Source organism: Gorilla gorilla, chromosome 5 (assembly GCF_029281585.2).
Source record: "Gorilla gorilla gorilla isolate KB3781 chromosome 5, NHGRI_mGorGor1-v2.1_pri, whole genome shotgun sequence".
Lineage (NCBI taxonomy): Eukaryota > Metazoa > Chordata > Mammalia > Primates > Hominidae > Gorilla > Gorilla gorilla.
In genome coordinates, this window is record NC_073229.2 from 87,829,682 (window position 1) to 87,847,346 (window position 17,665).

General features: G+C 34.9%; 1 long non-coding RNA gene across 1 annotated transcript in view; it reads left to right on the top strand.

The window, feature by feature from the left end:
• LOC115933153 (uncharacterized) overlaps positions 1-10,271 on the top strand; it is a 122,867-nt gene extending 112,596 nt beyond the window's left edge. The window contains exon 4 of the long non-coding RNA XR_010134275.1: positions 10,030-10,271. This is a non-coding gene — a long non-coding RNA (uncharacterized lncRNA). The remainder of the gene's footprint in view (positions 1-10,029) is intronic.
• The last annotated feature ends 7,394 nt before the right edge of the window (positions 10,272-17,665 follow it).

A 17,665-nucleotide genomic window follows, 5' to 3' on the forward strand; every position in this document is an offset into this window, starting at 1 on the left:
TAGATATTTTCTTTGCAGTTACCATGGGGCTTCCATAAAACGTCTTATAATTATAACAATCTATTTTAAGCTGATAACACATAATTTCAATTGCATACAAAAAACTTTACATATTTACTTCCTCCTCCACACATACACTTTCTGTTATTGATGTCACAATTATACTTTCTTATATTGTGTATAAATTTATTTTAGTTAAATTTTTATACTAATACTTTCATTATACACCAGAACTAAAAGTGATTCATATACTACCATTACAGTATTGAAGGATTCTGTATTCATTAAATATTTACCTTTGCTACCAAGCTGTATACTTTAATATGGTTTTTTTTGTTGCTCTCTAGCATTCTTTTATTTACAATTGAAGGACTCCCTTTAGTATTTTTTGTAAGGCAAGTATAATTATAAACTATCTCAACTTTTGTTAATCTGGAAATGTCTTTATTTCTTTTTCATTTTTGAAGGACAGATTTGTTCCATATAGTAATCTTGGTTGGCAATTTTATTTATTTCAGCACTTTGAATATGTCATTCTAGTCCTTCTGGCCTTCAATATTTCTGCTGAGGAATCCTGTGTTAGTTTTATGGATGATTTCTTGTATATAATGAATCACTTTTATTGTGCTGCTTTTTTTTTTTTTTTTTTTTTTTTTTTTTTTTTGAGACGGAGTCTCGCTCTGTCACCCAGGCTGGCATACAGTGGTGTGATCTCGCCTCACTGCAATATTGTGCTGGCTTTTAAAATCCTCTCTTTGTCTTTTATTTCTGACAATGTGATTACATTGTGTCTTATTGTTGCTTCTTTGAGTTTATGCCACTGGACTTCTTCAACGTGGATGTTCATTTCCTTGCCCCAGTTTGGGAAGTTTTCTGCCATTATTTCTTCCAACAAGAGTTTTACCTCTTTAACTCTTCCCCTTCTAAAACTCTCATAATGTGTATTTGTTCCCTTGATGGAGTCACATCAGTCTTTTAGGCTTTCTTCACTCTTCATTCTTTTTCTTTTTGCTTGTCTGGATCATTTCAAAAGTTCACTGTTTTTCTTCTGCATAATTAAGCCTGTTTTTGAGTTCTTCTAGAGAATTATTTAATTATATAATTTTATTCTTTAGTTTCAAAATTTCTGTGTGTTTATTTTTATTAGTTTTGCACCCCCTCCCTTCCCTACACATCAAGCTTGGGGATTTGCCCCTGCCCAGGACTGGCAAATTGACTTTACTCATATCAGGAAACTAAAATGCCTCTTGGTCTAGTTAGACACTTTCACTGTATGGGTAGAGGCCTTTCCCACAGGGTCTGAAAAGGCCACCGTGGTTATATCTTCCCTTCTGTAAGACATAATACCTCAGTTTGGTCTTCCCACCTCTATACAGTCCAGTAACAGACCGGCCTTTATTAGTCAAATCACCCAAGCAGTTTCTCAGGCTCTTGGTATTCAGTGGAACTTTCATACCCCTTAACGTCCTCAGTCTTCAGGAAACGTAGAATGGACTAATGGTCTTTTAAAAACACGCCTCATCAAGCTCAGCCTCCAACTTAAAAAGGAGAACTCTGACAAGGATAGAGCCCAAAAACTCACCAACCAAACAGGTAATTACGCTGAACCCCCTTGGCCACTCTCTAAGTGTATGTCCTGGGTCCTCCCAATTCTTAGTCCTTAAATACCTGTTTTTCTCTTTCTCTTATTCGGACCTTGTATCTTCTGTTTAGTTTCTCAGTTCATTCAAAACCACATCCAGGCCATCACCAATCATTCTATATGACAAATGCTTCTTTTAACAACTCCACAATATTTCCTCTTACCACAAAATCTTCCTTCGGCTTAATCTCTCCCACTCTACGTTCCCACGCTGCCCCAATCCCACTGAAAGCAGCCCTGAGAAACATCGCCCATTATCTCTCCATACCACCTCCCAAAATTTTCGCCACCCCAACACTTCAACACTATTTTGTTTTATTTTTCTTATTAATATAAAAGACAGGAGTGTCAGGCCTCTGATCCAAGCTAAGCCGTCATATCCCCTGTGACCTGCACATATACATCCAGACAGCCTGAAGCAACTGAAGAATCACAAAAGAAGTGAAAATGGCTGGTTCCTGCCTTAACTGATGACATTACCTTGTGAAATTCCTTCTCCTGGCTCAGAAGCTCCCCCACTGAGCACCTTGTGACCCCTGCCTCTGCCGCCAGAGAACCCCCTTTGACTATAATTTTCCACTACCCACCCAAATCCTATAAAATGGCCACACCCCATCTCCCTTCGCTGACTCTCTTTTTGGACTCAGCCCGCCTGCACCCAGGTGATTAAAAAGCTTTATTGCTCACACAAAGCCTGTTTGGTGGTCTCTTCACACGGACTCGCATGAAAATTTCCTGTCTTTGTTGATATTGTCATTTTATGTATTTATTTTCTGTATTCATTGAGCATCTTTACAATGGTAATTTTGAATTTTTTGTTGAGTAATTCATATATCTCCATTTCTTTAGGACTTATTTCTGGAGATAGTTTTTTGATACTTTGCTTGGTTCATGTGCCCAACTGTTGGTTACAACAGTTTCTTCATGTGCCTTGTTACTTTTTGTTGGGATCTATGCATTTGAAAAGTAGCCCCCTTTCCCAGTATTTATGGACCAGCTCCAAACAGGGAAAGTTTTTCTTGAAATGACCCAGCTACATATTTTGCGGGTCTCTCAAATGTTTTCTGTGAATTTGTAAATTCCTAATTAGGGAGATTTTACTGGTTTCCTTTTTTAGAAGCTGCAATTTCCTCCTTCTTATGGTGTCTGTCTCCACTAAGGAAGATCCTTTGATGTTACTGTAAGTCACTCATTTCTTTTTCTCCTCATTGGCCTCAGGCATTTAGAGTATGCCAGCTCCCTTTCATGCTCTGAGACTAGCAAGTAAACAACCAGTTTTTCAGGCAGCTCCTCCCGAAAGTCAGAATATTTGACACACCTTTTATTCTTCTCTTTTCCCCCTGAGGGACAAACTGTCAAGTTGAATCAGCTTCTGTCTGCTATACTGTAGGTCCTCTGGAGCTCTTATGTTTGTTTTCAGTATCCTGAAGCATCTAGAGCATTCAAATTCCTGTCAGTATGCCAAGTCAGGTGCAACTGTTATGCTGAGCTGGGGAGAAAGATGATGGTAACTGAGTGTGTGCTAGTTCAGAGGGCTGCCTCTGTTTCCACTGGTTTCTTATCTGACACCCTTTCCTGTCAGCACTTAGATTCAAATAAGGAAGAAATCAGTCTCTTAGATAGTGCCCTCCAAATCTGAACATTAGACATATGTTCCAGTCTTCTATTTCCTCCCCAGGGAGAAGTGAGGAGTTGGGATCTTCCTTCTGATTGCACATTTCTGAGCTAAGGGCAGGGCTTTGGCAAGTGGGTGCCACAAATTTTCCCATCAACTTCAGTGTGGCTGGCATGATACTCACTTGGGCTACAGGAGTCTCTTGGCTGGTCTCTGGGTTTCTCACAAAGGAGAATGTTTTGCATATTGTTGAGTTGGTGTCCCTTTCAGAGGAGGGTTTGGTACTTATTCAGCCATCTTCCTTACTTCACCCTGCAACAAGGAACAAAATTTATTCCTAATATTATTGTGTCAAGAAAGCCTGTCAGAATTTTTTTTCCATTGGTTATGTGAAATATAACAGTATTTTATATTAGTTTTCTTTTGTTCAAAGTTTATTATTATTTATTCCTCTTTTTAGGTAAACTAATTTGCAGAACAGAAGTGTTAGTCAACCAAATTTTAGAACCTTACAAAATAAGATGAGCAGAGAAAAAAATACTGTAATTTACCAATGTAATGTTTTTAAAGTACAACTCTTTGTTTTCATGTAAAATAAAATAATATCCAAAATAGAAACATTTACAAATTTGATCATTCTGTTTCATGATTGAAACAAGAGTGGAACTGATTTTAATTTAATGATCATACTACCATCTGGCATTTGCAATTTTGTTATCTTCACAGATGCCCTAGGATGTGGGAGGCTGGAACAGGAGAAACAGAAAGTGGATGCATAAAATTAACATATAACATGGCATAAATTCTTAAATTTTAAGTATGCAATTACTACAATAAGGACTATCTCAGGTTATAATAATCAGACAAATCAATGTTTAACAACATTTGAAAAGACATATTACTGAAGGTTTTCTCCTTTCTTTGTGCTTTAAAAGATGGGTTGTTAAATGTGTCTCGGTGAAAAGAAATATAGGTGCCATTCATATAAAATGTGTTTTCTCCTCTGTGAGATAGCTATAACTGTGGCCAAGGAAAGAAGGATTGTAATTAACTTGCTCTTTTTATGTTAAATAAATGTTTTTAAATATGGAATGATGAAGAGAAAATATTCTAGTGTCGAGGGTAAACTGATCATTTGAAGTGGCATATATTTTGGAAAAGAAGAGAAATTAGTTCCTAAGGTAAGTAGCAGGGCTTTTTTCTTGAAATAAGGTCTGATTGTTTGATCCTATTAGTCTTAAGTTAGCATTCATTATCAATTGTTCAAATTTCTCAGTATCTGGCATGTAATAAGCTATTAATAGAGTTTGGATGATTAACCCTGAAACTGTTAGACTAACACTTCTACTGACTCCATAAAGATCATAGGCATCTGTATCAGTCATGGTCCTGGCACAGAACAGTAGCACACACAGAGTTTAATATGATATTTCAATGAAATAACTATTTACAGAAGTGTGAACAGAGTGAGGAAACCTTAACAGAATGGTGAAATACCTCATGCCTAGCAACAATGGGAATCCCTTACCACCCCTAAACCCAAAGAGTTAAGGGAAACCAAAAGGTCCATCCATGCAAAAAGACATATGCAACAGAAGTTCTTTGGTTCCATAATTGACTTTTAATGAGAGAGTGTTTATATTACAAGGAAATGTTAAGAAAATAACAAGTAGATGAACAATAAATAGCATTCAATTAGAAGGCATCTAAACTAGAGGACAGAGAGAAATGGCCCTTAGAAAGAAGCCAAGTCCTCCATTGAAAGATGATAAAAGGAGAAACAGAAAGGTGCAGGGTTAATCTTGTTGTATTTGTTCTAATTTCTCAGGTGAAAGAGTAGCATATGGGTTACATGTTCAAAAACGATGAGGAGGAGGAGGAGTCAGAGAGGCATGATGGAGACAATAAATCATTTTTATTAGGACTAACTATATGCTATGTACCATTAATGCTATCACAAGTATATGTTATAAACATTATTGTCATCATTTTACAGGAGAAAAAACTAAGAGATGGAGAGTTTAACCCATTTTTTCCAGATCATGCCATTCCTGTGTGACAAAGCCATAGTTAACTCGCGTATGTCCAACTGTGCGGGTGTTAATAACTCTATTTGACACACAGTTTTTACACAATGATAGTAATGAGGGAAACAGCAGTTTACAGAAAAAATGAAACAAGGTGGTCTTGCTATATTAAGGACTCATTTAATGGTGATGACCATGGATTTAATGTGGCACCAATATGCATAGCTCTTACATTTCTGGCCTGCAAATCATAGTTGTCTGTGTATAGAACAGAAGCTGACAGAAAGAAGAGATCAGAGCAACCAGTGAGGGACAGCTGTTGATATCATGAAGGACAAAGCATTCTCTGGCAATTGGTATTATTTTTCTCTGATTTTAAGCTATACCTAATATTTCTGGAGGGCCAAAGAGGCCAGAAACCCTATTACAAAAGGGAAATTTCAGTCTTTTATAATCCCTACTGTACAGAGAGTCTGATGCCTTTAAAATTATTTAAGTGTTTTTGTATGAATAAATCTTATGCCTCTAGAAAAGGGCCTTAGCTCCAAGTCAGATTCCTTTTAGCATGAATATATCATCTACTTTGTTTATATATGAGGATTCACCAATGAGTCCACACACACATTCATCCCCTGTAGTTTAGAAGCAGGTACCTCAAGAGCATCTCTTTACCTTGTGTGGGTCAAAATTAAAAGTTTTATTGCAAAATGAGAGATCCTCCTATCTGCATGAATGATTATATACCAAGAAATTCATAATAAATGTACTTTAGATAACATCATAACCATATATACTTAAATAAACATCATACATTTAAATTTTCTTAGAATCCATAGTTTATAACTGTATAGGTACTAAGTCAACAGGCTGTGTGCTATAGCTATGGGCAACAAATTGCAGATCTTTATTTCCAGGTACAAAATTAGTTAGCAATGGCAGTAATTGCCCACCCCTTTAGTGAAACTAATCATTTTTTCAAAAGCTTAAAGCAGTGTAATCTACTGATTTACACTGTGGTTTATTGGCTTCCTGCTAAATAAGGTAACTTGTCAATTAACAGTTTTATTAAGAAACTAGTGAAAACGAAGTAATGTCTGCTTGCCAATGTCTTCAATGTTTAAAGGCTAATAAGAGATCTTGAAAGGTAATCTTTATATTGTATGGAAAGGGAGAGAGACAGATATGACTCAGTAAAGCTGATGGAAGAAAATGATTTGAATTTTATATAGTTTTTAATCTCTGTAAAACAGTGGTTTAAAGTAGGGACAAGGAAGCTTTCTGATACAGGGCAGATAATACATATTTTTTTGTTTTGTTGGCTGTACAGTCTCTGTTGCAATGATCCTGTCATTGTAGAGTGAAAGCAGTCATAGACAATAAAAAAATAGGTGTGGCTGTGATTCAATAAAATCATGTTTGCAAAAACAGCTGGCCAGCTGGATTTAGTCCAAGAGCCACAGTTAGCCAAGACCCAATATAAAATAATGAGGTGCAAGGTTACTGCCTATTTAATGTGATAGTGAAGTAGTATTGAAAGATATTTTGGAAAACAGTCAGGCTTTCACTTTAAATGAATTGATTTTAGGGTACTTTCAAACACATATGTGAAGAAGCGTGTTAGTCACAACAGTGATTTCTACTAATCATTGATTCAAGTAAGACTAAGATTCACAGTATAAAGACAACACCTAATTAGAAAACAGGAAGAAATATGATAGCCCAAAATAAAGTGGCCAAAGGGGATCTACAGAAAGAGCCAAATATGAAACTTATGGAAGAGTTAGAGTGTAAACTATTTCGTGATGAATTGGCTTTGTGTACTAGTGATACTACTTCAATGGTGCATTTGCTGATATTTCTGTTCACACTTAATGTTTCTCAGTTGCTGTTGTACAATACATATCAACCACTCACCCCATTACCATTGAATATCTTTTCCGACACTTTTTATTCCAAATTTACTGATAAAATTCTGTTTGAACATCAGCATCTTCATATTAGCCTATCAACAAGCTTCTCTTTTGATTTATGTCCTTTTATTCATTGATTACACAAATATGTGTTGTGATACTGTAATTTAGGAAATATTGTTCTGGGTGGGAAAAATGTACCAGTGGAAAATGCCAGCAAAATCTTTGGTCTCAAGGAGCTTGCAGTCTTGCAATCAAGAGGTAGATGAATGAACAGATAATTTCTGAGAACAATCATGTTAATATGCTACAAGAGTAATGTGATTGACAATTAATAAGGGTATTCGTGATAAGAATGGAGTTTAAACAACAATTGATTTGGTAATTGGGAAAGTCCTCTGAAAAGAGGCGTCACTGAGTTAAGATCTGAATCATAAGAATATGGTAATGGTGCTAAAATCTAGATCCAATGCTTACCAGTCAGAGGAAATGGCAATTACAAAGTGTCTTTGCTGGAAATGAACATAAATGTGTTCCAGAAATAGAAAGTTATGGGTGAAGCCAAATAAGTGAGAAAGAGAATGGTATGAATTTAAGTGAGAGCATTAGGCAAGGAACAGATTACATGAGTTTTGTAAACAAAGGTGAGGAATTTAGTTGTATTTTAAGCACAGTGGAAGAATTTGAAGAGTTTTAGCAGAACAGTCACATAATCAGTTTCATGTTTTACAAAAATTGCTCTGGCTACTGTGGGAAAAATAGAATAAGTAAGAGCAAGAACAGAAGTAGAACAACAAATTAGGAGATAGTGCAGTAGTCAGAGCAAGAGATTAATTCTGTGTTTGCATTTTTAAAATCACTTTCATCAAATCTCTTAATAAATCTCTTCAAAGGAAGTTCTGATTTGTTAGTACCTAGAACTTACCATCTCCAGGCATATGTATTGATGGAATTTAAGTTAACAATTCAAATCTTTTTTTTTTTTTTTACATTGGATGGCAATGTAGATTTACATTTCTATTTTTTATATTTTTTATGTATTTTTTATTTATTTTTAATTTTTATTATTTTTATGTATTTTTCAAGAGTATTTATCCTTAATCTTTCTTAGCTTAATAAAATGAAATAAAAATAACAGATAAAGAACCTTTTTTATTCTATGATTCTAGAAGATGTCTATAGGATGCTGATATTACTTTATTTTCACGTATGGTTTCTATAGTCTCATGAACCCAGCAACTCTATATTCTAGAATATTTTAATATGTCAGAGAAAAGTCAAAATTTAAATTTCTCAAAAATTATATTTAATCAATATCTGTAGAACACAATGAAGTGTGTACTATTAAGAATATTAGAATTGACAACCACAGCTCACTATTTAGTACAACCACAAAATATTTACTACCCGACAGGTATAAACTTTAGTTATGCTAACATTTAATTACTACAGTCATTAGTAATTTAAATATGCTATGTTAAGCATATGTATAATTATCCCCATTTTAAAACTGAGAAAACTGAGACAAGAAATTTTGAGACTTGTTAGAGAACAAAGCAAATAAGAAATGGAGATGGGAGCCAATACAGATGACTCTGGATCCAAAGTCCTTGTTTTTAACTACTATTGCTTCTACATTACTATAAAAAATAAGTAAATATTGGCCAATGTGTCTATAGATATTTTATGAGAATAATGTTTGACAACCTATTATATAGCTTGGAGTACTGATTTCTTACATTTTTGTACACACATACTATTTCTTTCTGGTTTAGTATGATGGAATCTTAGCTATAGGGAAATGAACATGACACCAATGACTTAGTTTTAAAGAAACATAAATCTAAATTACCACCCAATGTAAAAAAAAAAAAAAAAGATTTGAATTGTTAACTTACATTCCATCAATATATATGCCTGGAGATGGTAAGTTCTATGTACTGACAAATCAGAACTTCCTTCGAAAACTGGAAAAATATTACCATGTTTTGAATTGGAAACCATCAAGCACAAGAGAGAAGTTTGACACAAATAACTGGGAGTGTATATGATTTATGAAGAAATAACCCACACTATTATTGTTGTTTGTATCTTAAAAAGAGAAAGTTTACAAAGTTTATCCATACTTATCTTATTTAGAGATTTATTTATCACGGTTATGTAAATTTAGATCTGGTGGATAATTGTTTCAGTTAAAAGGTACAGATCCCAGAGTTTTGTTTCATTCTCTAAATCTTTTATACAAATCATGAAGGGTAAGAATGGAATATTATTTAAAAATCTATTAATTGCTCACTGGACCCCTTTACACATTTTTACAACTATGTATTAGGAGACTGCATATTTACAAATATCCACAATTTCATAATATAACATCAAGGATACCTAAGTAGCATAGACTGAATATTTAGTACATGCCATGCATGATGCTAAGCAGTGTTTCTGCTATAATTCTCATAAAACCTTGTGCCATTTTTAAGAAAATAATCTATTTTACTGTGTAGGAATTCATTGTTTCCCACAGTTTAGTGGCCATTTCTTGAGGGGTCACAGCTATTATGAAACAAATATAAATTGAAACTCAGGCCTTTAGCCCCTTCGTCTTAAGACCGAGCTTTAAGAGATACATGAAGAAAGAAAGTATACTTCCTGGTTCAATTATGTGAGGGATTAAGAACATCTCATAGCACAAATAAGACTGCCTTTTCTGTCCTTCAGTAATCATACCTTAACTTCTTATGGATTTTCGATATTTGAAGTTAAGACATTATGACTTGTATGTCCCTAGTTAAAACTGAACTATAACCACAGACCTATTCCATTATGTAATTTTAGATTGGAAAGATTTCTCTCAATGTCTCCATGAAGATTTCCCTCAAAGAAAGCTGATGTCTAAGATCATACTACTGAAGGAGGAAATTGGGTACATTTAACTGCAGAAAAGGTTAGCCTGGATTATTAAGAGCTCTTTTCCTGATGGGCAGATCACAGAGACAGAATTGCTATGTCCCATCTTGTCACAGACCTTTTGTCATCTACTAGGATGAGAATGTTGAACACTGAAAAGAAAAAACAGAAAGCACAAATTCTTTTAACCTCAATATTTTGCCTAGTAAATATGGTGATCAGATACCTTAGTTTGTCTAAGTTTTGCACCTGTTGTCACATCATAATTGTTAAAAGGATCTCTGTTTACTCCCTCTGAAAGAAATAATATGAAAACAAATTATTATCCTTTTCATTTGTGAGCATATTAAAAATGAATAACTTCCCTAAGGTGAAATAATTTATAAGTGGAGAAATTTCATATTGAACCCAGAGAATCCTTCTCCTCTGCCCACCATCCTCTCTAGCAACTTTCTCACATATACTAAGTGCTTATTAATGCCATTGTCTTCTTTTCTCTATCAAATTATATTTCCCTCTGACTCCTCTAGACAATACTTCTTTTGTAACTCCTCTCTTCAACTTTCTTTAATATGTTTGCTTTACTTAGCTACCATATTAAAATACTCACAGCTGTAAAAATGCATTGTCTGAAGTTATCCGTGGGTTTTGTATCCTGGATTGATGTTCTTCTTTTCTTTACTCCCTTCATTTCCATAACACTTCTTGAACCCTAATGACCCACATTCATCTCAGTCTGCCCTTTCTTCTGTGTGCGTGGTGTGCTTTTGCCCATACCATTTGGACTGAACGTTTGGTGAAGATTGTCACTTTCTGGTTCTTTCACTATTATTATTCTGTTTTTCTAATTTTGGTTGAAATATATAAAAATTTATGGGCCGGGCGCGGTGGCTCATGCCTGTAATCCCAGCACTTTGGGAGGCCGAGGCAGGCGGATCACGAGGTCAGGAGATGGAGACCATCACGGCTAACATGGTGAAACCCCGTCTCCACTAAAAATACAAAAAATTAGCCGGGCGTGATGGCCGCACCTGTAGTCCCAGCTATTCTGGGGACTGAGGCAGGAGAATGGCCTGAACCCGGGAGGCAGAGCTTGCAGTGATCCGAGATCGCGCCACTGCACTCCAGCCTGGACGACAGAGCGAGACTCCGTCTCAAAAAAAAAAAAAAAAAAGAAAAAGAAAAAACAAAAAATTAGCTGGGCGTGGTGGTGGGCGCCTGTAGTCCCAGCTACTCGGGAGGCTGAGGCAGGAAATGGCCTGAACCCAGGAGGCGGAGCTTGCAGTGAGCTGAGATCGTGCCACTGCACTCCAGCCTGGGCAAGACAGCAAGACTCCGTCTCAAAAAATAAATAAATAAATAAATAAATAAAGATTTTATCTACTAATGATGTATCTACATAAGTTTAACTTGCTTTTGTACCATGATCCAAACCATGACAGATGCATTTCAAAGCTATCTTTCTGCCCACTTTGGCCAATCAACCCATTTGGTTTCTCTCATGCCTCCAGTAAGGATAAGTCCAAGATGGTATATTCTCATTATATTTGCTAGTGATAATTCCTTTCTTTAAGTTTCTTCTCCTATCTCTTGACTATATTTAGTTTTGCTAATTACCCTTCCTTTTTGTAAATGGGACTACAGCCTGATGACACTCTACTCTTATTTTTCTATGGTGTCTCCTGTGGTCCTATACAAATTCATGGCTCTAACAATCTTTCTAAGGGTTTGACTCCTGTGTCATATACTCTTAGAATTGGTTTCTCTGCTGAGCAACATATCGAAATCTCTTCCTGTTCTCTAGATACCTAAACACAGACATACTTCTAAACTAGCATGAATTTTTAGAGGCTCTAATCGCTGGAAAGAATGAAATTGATAAACAATGCCAAACTGTAGAGTGCATATAAGAGCATAAGGAACATTGTGATTACCCCCGTATGATTACTTTGCTGCTTCAAGAAAGAAGCTGCTGCTTCTTTGAGCTATCAAAAATAGTTTCAAAGTATTATTTTCAAATATTTTTCTGATATTTTAGGGGCGCTCCCTCTAAATCCTAACATACGCTTAGCCTGATCATCATTGCATTTCAGTTTTTTCCTTCTTAAAAATAAAAATCTAAAGGAACATTTTCAAGTTGTTCCAGGATATTGATATATAAGGCTATAAATTAAATAAATCAAGAGAGATTTAAATTAACTACAAAAACAATAGGATCTAGATAAACTAAGAGTGAAATAAAGCTGCACCTATGTGGTCTTCAAAAAGAGAAAAAGAAAAAGATTCTGGAGAGTGTGAGAATAAAGCTAAACAAACCTTCTAGACCTTTTATTAAAAAAAAGAAAAAAAAGGTTTAAAGATCATTTTTATAATGCTTACTACATGAGATACAATGTATTCTTTCCTTTATCCCCATCCCAAGACAATATCTGTAAACACAATATGATTTGCCAGTGTGCTTAGAGTTGGGTTAGTGTTGGAATTGGCAAGTAGGGAGGTGGAGATGCTCCATATTAAGTTAGGAAAGGCTGCAGTTCAATTCCATATATGTTACATGTGTATCATAATTTAAAATTTAACTTTACTCATTTACTTCTGGGCAATGTTTTACTTTTAAGTATGTTTCCATTAAGTAAACATTAAATTTGAAATATACTGAATATCTGAGTAGATTGATCAGTCAAAATACAATCGTGTTAGTCATAGTTATCATTATTCATAGTTTTCAGGGAGTTTATTAATATTTTAACTATATTTTACTAATCTAAGTTTTTTAAAAAATAAACTTTTCATTTTATAATAGTTTTAAGTTTATAGAAGAGTTGCAGGAATATTAGTCTTCTCTTAAATTTCACACCTAGTTTCCCCATGATACATCTGTTGCAACTAATGAACTGATATTAATACATTATGATTAACAAAAGTCCATACAGTTTTCAGATTTTTATAGTTTTTATGTCATTTCATTTTTCTGTTATAGGGTCCTACATAGGACATTATTTTACATTTGGTGGTCTTATCTCCTTGAGCTCATATAGACTGTGATAGTTTCTGAGGCTTTCCTTGCTTTTGATAATACAGGCATACCTCATAGATATTGTGAGTTCAGTTCCAGGCAACCTCAATAAAGTAAATCCCACAAGCTGTTTGGTTCCCAGCACATATAAAGCTTATGCTTACACTATACTGTAATCTATTAAGTGTGCAATAACATTATGCCTAAAAAACAATGTTCATATCTTAAATTAAAAATACTTTCTTGCTAAAAAATTCCAGTGATCATCTGACTCTCCAGCAAGTTATGATGTTTGTGCTGGTGGAGGATCTTGCCTCAATATTGGCTTTTGCTGACTGATGAAGGAAGGTTGGGATATCTTTGACAATTTCTTAAAATAAGACAACAATAAAGTTTGATACATCAATTAACTTCCTTTCATGAAAGATTTTTCTGTAGCACGCAATGCTATTTGATAACATTTTACCCACAGTAGAACTTCTTTCAAAATTAGAGTCAATCCTCTCAAACCCTGCCACTGCTTTCTCAACTAAGTTTATGTAATATGCTAAATCCCTGTTATTTCAACGCTGTTCACAGCATCTTCACCAGGAATAGATTACATCTCAAGAAACCACGTTATTTGCTCCTCCATAAAAAGCAATTCTCATCTCTTCAAGTTTGATCATGAGATTACAGCAATTCAGTCACATCTTTCAGCTCCTCTCCCACTTCTAGTTCTCATGCTATTTCTACCACATCTGTAGTTACTCCCTCCATTCAAATCTTGGATCCTCAATGTCATCTATGAGACTTGGAATCAACTTTTTCCAAACTTCTAGTATTGTTGATATGTTGACTTCCTACCATGAAACACTAATGTTCTTAATGGAATTTAGAATGGTGAATCTTTTCCGGAAGATCCCTCAGAGAAATCACGATCTACGGCATCTGTAGCCTTATGAAATTTATTTCTTAAACAATAAAATTTGAAAGTAAAAATTACTCCTCAATCCATGGGCTACAGAAGGATATTTTGTTAGCAGGCATGAAAGCAACATGCTTCTCCATTGTATACCTCTATTAGAACCCTTGAGTGACCAGGTGCATTATCTATAAATAGTAATATTTTGAAACAAATCTTTTCCTGAGCAGTATGTCTCAAGAGTGGGCTTAACATAGTCAGTAAATCATGCTGTAAACAGATGTGCTATCATTGAGGCTTTGTTCTTCCATTTCTAGAGGACAGGCAGAGTAGATTGAACATAATTCTTAAGGGGCCTAAAATGTTCAAAATAGTAAATGAGATTCAGTTTCAACTTTAAAATCACCAGCTACATTAGCCTCTAACAAGAAAGTCAGCCTGTCCTTTGAAGCTGTGAAACCAGGCATTGACTTCTGTTCTCTAGCTATGAAATTCCTATTTGGATCTTCTTCTCATATAAAACTGCTTTGTTTCCATTGAAAATCCATTGTTCATCTTAATCATCTTCATCAATTATCTTAGCTAGATCTTCTGAATAACTTGCTGCAGCTTCTACATTAGCACTTGCTGCTCTACTTTGCAGTTTTATATTATAGGAATGACTCCTTTCTGTAAACCTCATGAACAAACATCTGCTAGTTTCAAACTTCTTTTCCAGCATCTGAGGTAATGACTTGCCAGTTACTTTCAAACTTTTCTTCTGTAACTTCCTCATCTCTCTGTCTTCACGGAATTGAAGAGAGTTAGAACCTTGCTGCGGATTAAACTTTGGCTTGGGCAAATGTTTTAGCTGGTTTTATCTTCTATCCAGATCACACAGCCATAAGCCTGTTTTTATCATTCATATGTTCACTGAAATAGCACTTTCCCTCACGAACTTCCGCTTTGCATTCATAACTTGGTTAACTGTTTGGTGCAAGAGGCCTGGCTTTCAACCTATCTCAGCTTTCAGCCTGCCTTCCTCACTAAGCATAATCATTTCTAGCTTTTGATTTTAAATGAGAGATGTGCTACTCTTCCTTTCACTTGAAGATTTAAAGGCTATTGTAGAGTTTCTAATTGGCATAATTTCAATATTGTTGTTTCTCAAAGAATAGAGAGACTGAGGAGACGGGGAGGAAAGAGGGAATCCCCAGTGGGTGTAGCAGTCAGAACACATACCTTTGTTGATTAGGTTTGTGATCTTATATGGGCATGGTTTGTGGTGCCCCAAAACAATTACAATGGTAACACCAAAGGTCACTAATCACCTTAACAGATATAATAATGAAAAAGTCTGAAATATGGTGAGAATTACGAAAATGTGACGCAGAGACACGAAGTGAGCACATGGTGTTGGAAAAATGACACCAATGTACTTCTTTCAAAATTAGAGTCAATCCTCTCAAACCCTGCCACTGCTTTCTCAACTAACTTTATGTAATATGCTAAATCCCTGTTATTTCAACATTGTTCACAGCATCTTCGCCAGGAATAGATTACATCTCAAGAAACCACGTTATTTGCTCATCCATAAAAAGCAACTCTCATCTCTCCAAGTTTGATCATAAGATTGCAGCAATTCAGTCACATCTTTCTGGACACAGTTACCACAACCCTTCAATTTGTTAAAAAACAAACAAACAAAAAAACATACAGCATCAGCAAAGCACAATAAAGCAAAGTAGGCCTATTTTAAAAGTGTGGAGGAACATGATGAGATATTTTAGGAAAAATCCTTAAGTCTGGGTTTTTCTGATGTTTTTCTCATGGCTAGATATGGTTTATCTATTTCAAGGAAAATAAAGAGGTAAAGTGCCATTTTCATTGTACCATTTCAAGGGGATACACTATCAACATATATTTATATTGGTATATATACTAGATATACTATAAGTAACAACTTATTAATGATGTTAACCTTGATTAACTCACTAAAGCAGTGTTTTCCAGGTATCTTGATTGTACAGATGTTATTTTTCCCCTCATTTTCATACTATATTCTTTAGAAGGAAGTCACTATATGCATCTCATGCTTAAGTGGTGAGCAGTTATGCTGTATCTACTTGATGGCGGAGTATTTAAATAAATTATTGAGAATTCTCTATAAATTATTTGGAATTTTTCTAATAATGAGTTTTCAATGTCATCCAGAAACTTATCTCTAAATCCAATTTCATTTGTATTACACAAAATTAATAATACATTTTAATTATAAAAATGCATTGAGTTACTACAAATTCCTGTTATGAATAGAAAAGTAATTCTCATGAAGATATTTTATTCCTGCTCTAAAATCTTGGACAAACACTTTTTTTTTTTTTTTTTTTTTTATGAATGACCCAGACTCTTCAGGAAGACAAGCACATTTTAATTTGGACATATTTCCATATGTGAAACTTTGACTTACCTGTTTTAGAATATCTTTTAAAAACAAATTACCATAGTTGTATATGGTAAACTTAATGAGCTGGTCTCTGGTACCACTTTGTGTCTCTCCGTGGTATGGTCCTAAATCATTTCTTTCGGTGATCTCACTTTTGTCAGGTAATTGTCAGGAACAATTTTAGTTCTTTTTCCCTTTTATTGAGCGTTTCTTGACTCAATTCAGTGAACAATACTTGTGAGAACAGAAGTGAGTGACCTTTTTAATGGACTCTCACCTGGTATAGGGATGTCTCTGTAACCTTTTGACACCCAGTACTATGTAGCTCAGAATCTTTAACACTTTAGATGTAATTTCTGATATCTATCAGTTTTGAGGAAAACCAAATTTAAACCTTACAGTGGCAGGTCAAAAACTGGGAAGTCATTACCTCAGATGCTGGAAAAGAAGTTTCCTCAAGAGTAAATAAGATAATGGTCCATTTATTAACCATTTGGAAAAATCTTTGGGTTGTCAAAGAATAATATCCAAGCCCAAGAGTTGTGTTTTCCTCTCCTACAGGATTTCTTATATACAATCTTATTTATTCCAAGTAATAAGCCAATTACAGAAGCTCAGGTCTGTGAGTAACTATTACAGAAAGGCAAAGAAAGTGACACATATACTATGAATTCATAGGCTATTTCTGGGTGAAATAGTTTCATGCTACCTTTTTTAAAAGAAACTTTCACACTTTGAGAAAATTGTTTTGAGAACTTGTTTTAATAAATTGTTTTAATAAATAATGAAAGGAGTAAAGCCGAGGGGTTGTCTTGTCAATTTATGACTAACTCTGAAGTATTTAGTGGGCATGCTAAAAACAAAAATAAGTATAAATACTTCTAATAATCCTATAACTTTTTATATCAATGAAACTTACTTGTCTTCAGTATGAAGGACTGTCAGATATCTATGGCAGGAAATGAAAATGGCAGCTCGGGTTGTGGTGACTGTGTTGACCTAAAAAATGAGGGCAGAAGATACAGACATATTTTTGCTTCTGGAAGTTGCCTTCCTATGTCCTTATAGATGACACAAAGGATGTGAGATGTAGAGGACACTTGGACTTTGCCAATGCATTAAACCTGCTAGTAACTGTTTATTTCCTAAAAAGCTCTTATAAGAGGAAATAGGGTTCTCTAAAGTCACCACTCTTCGGCTATGTCAAAAATCTGACTCT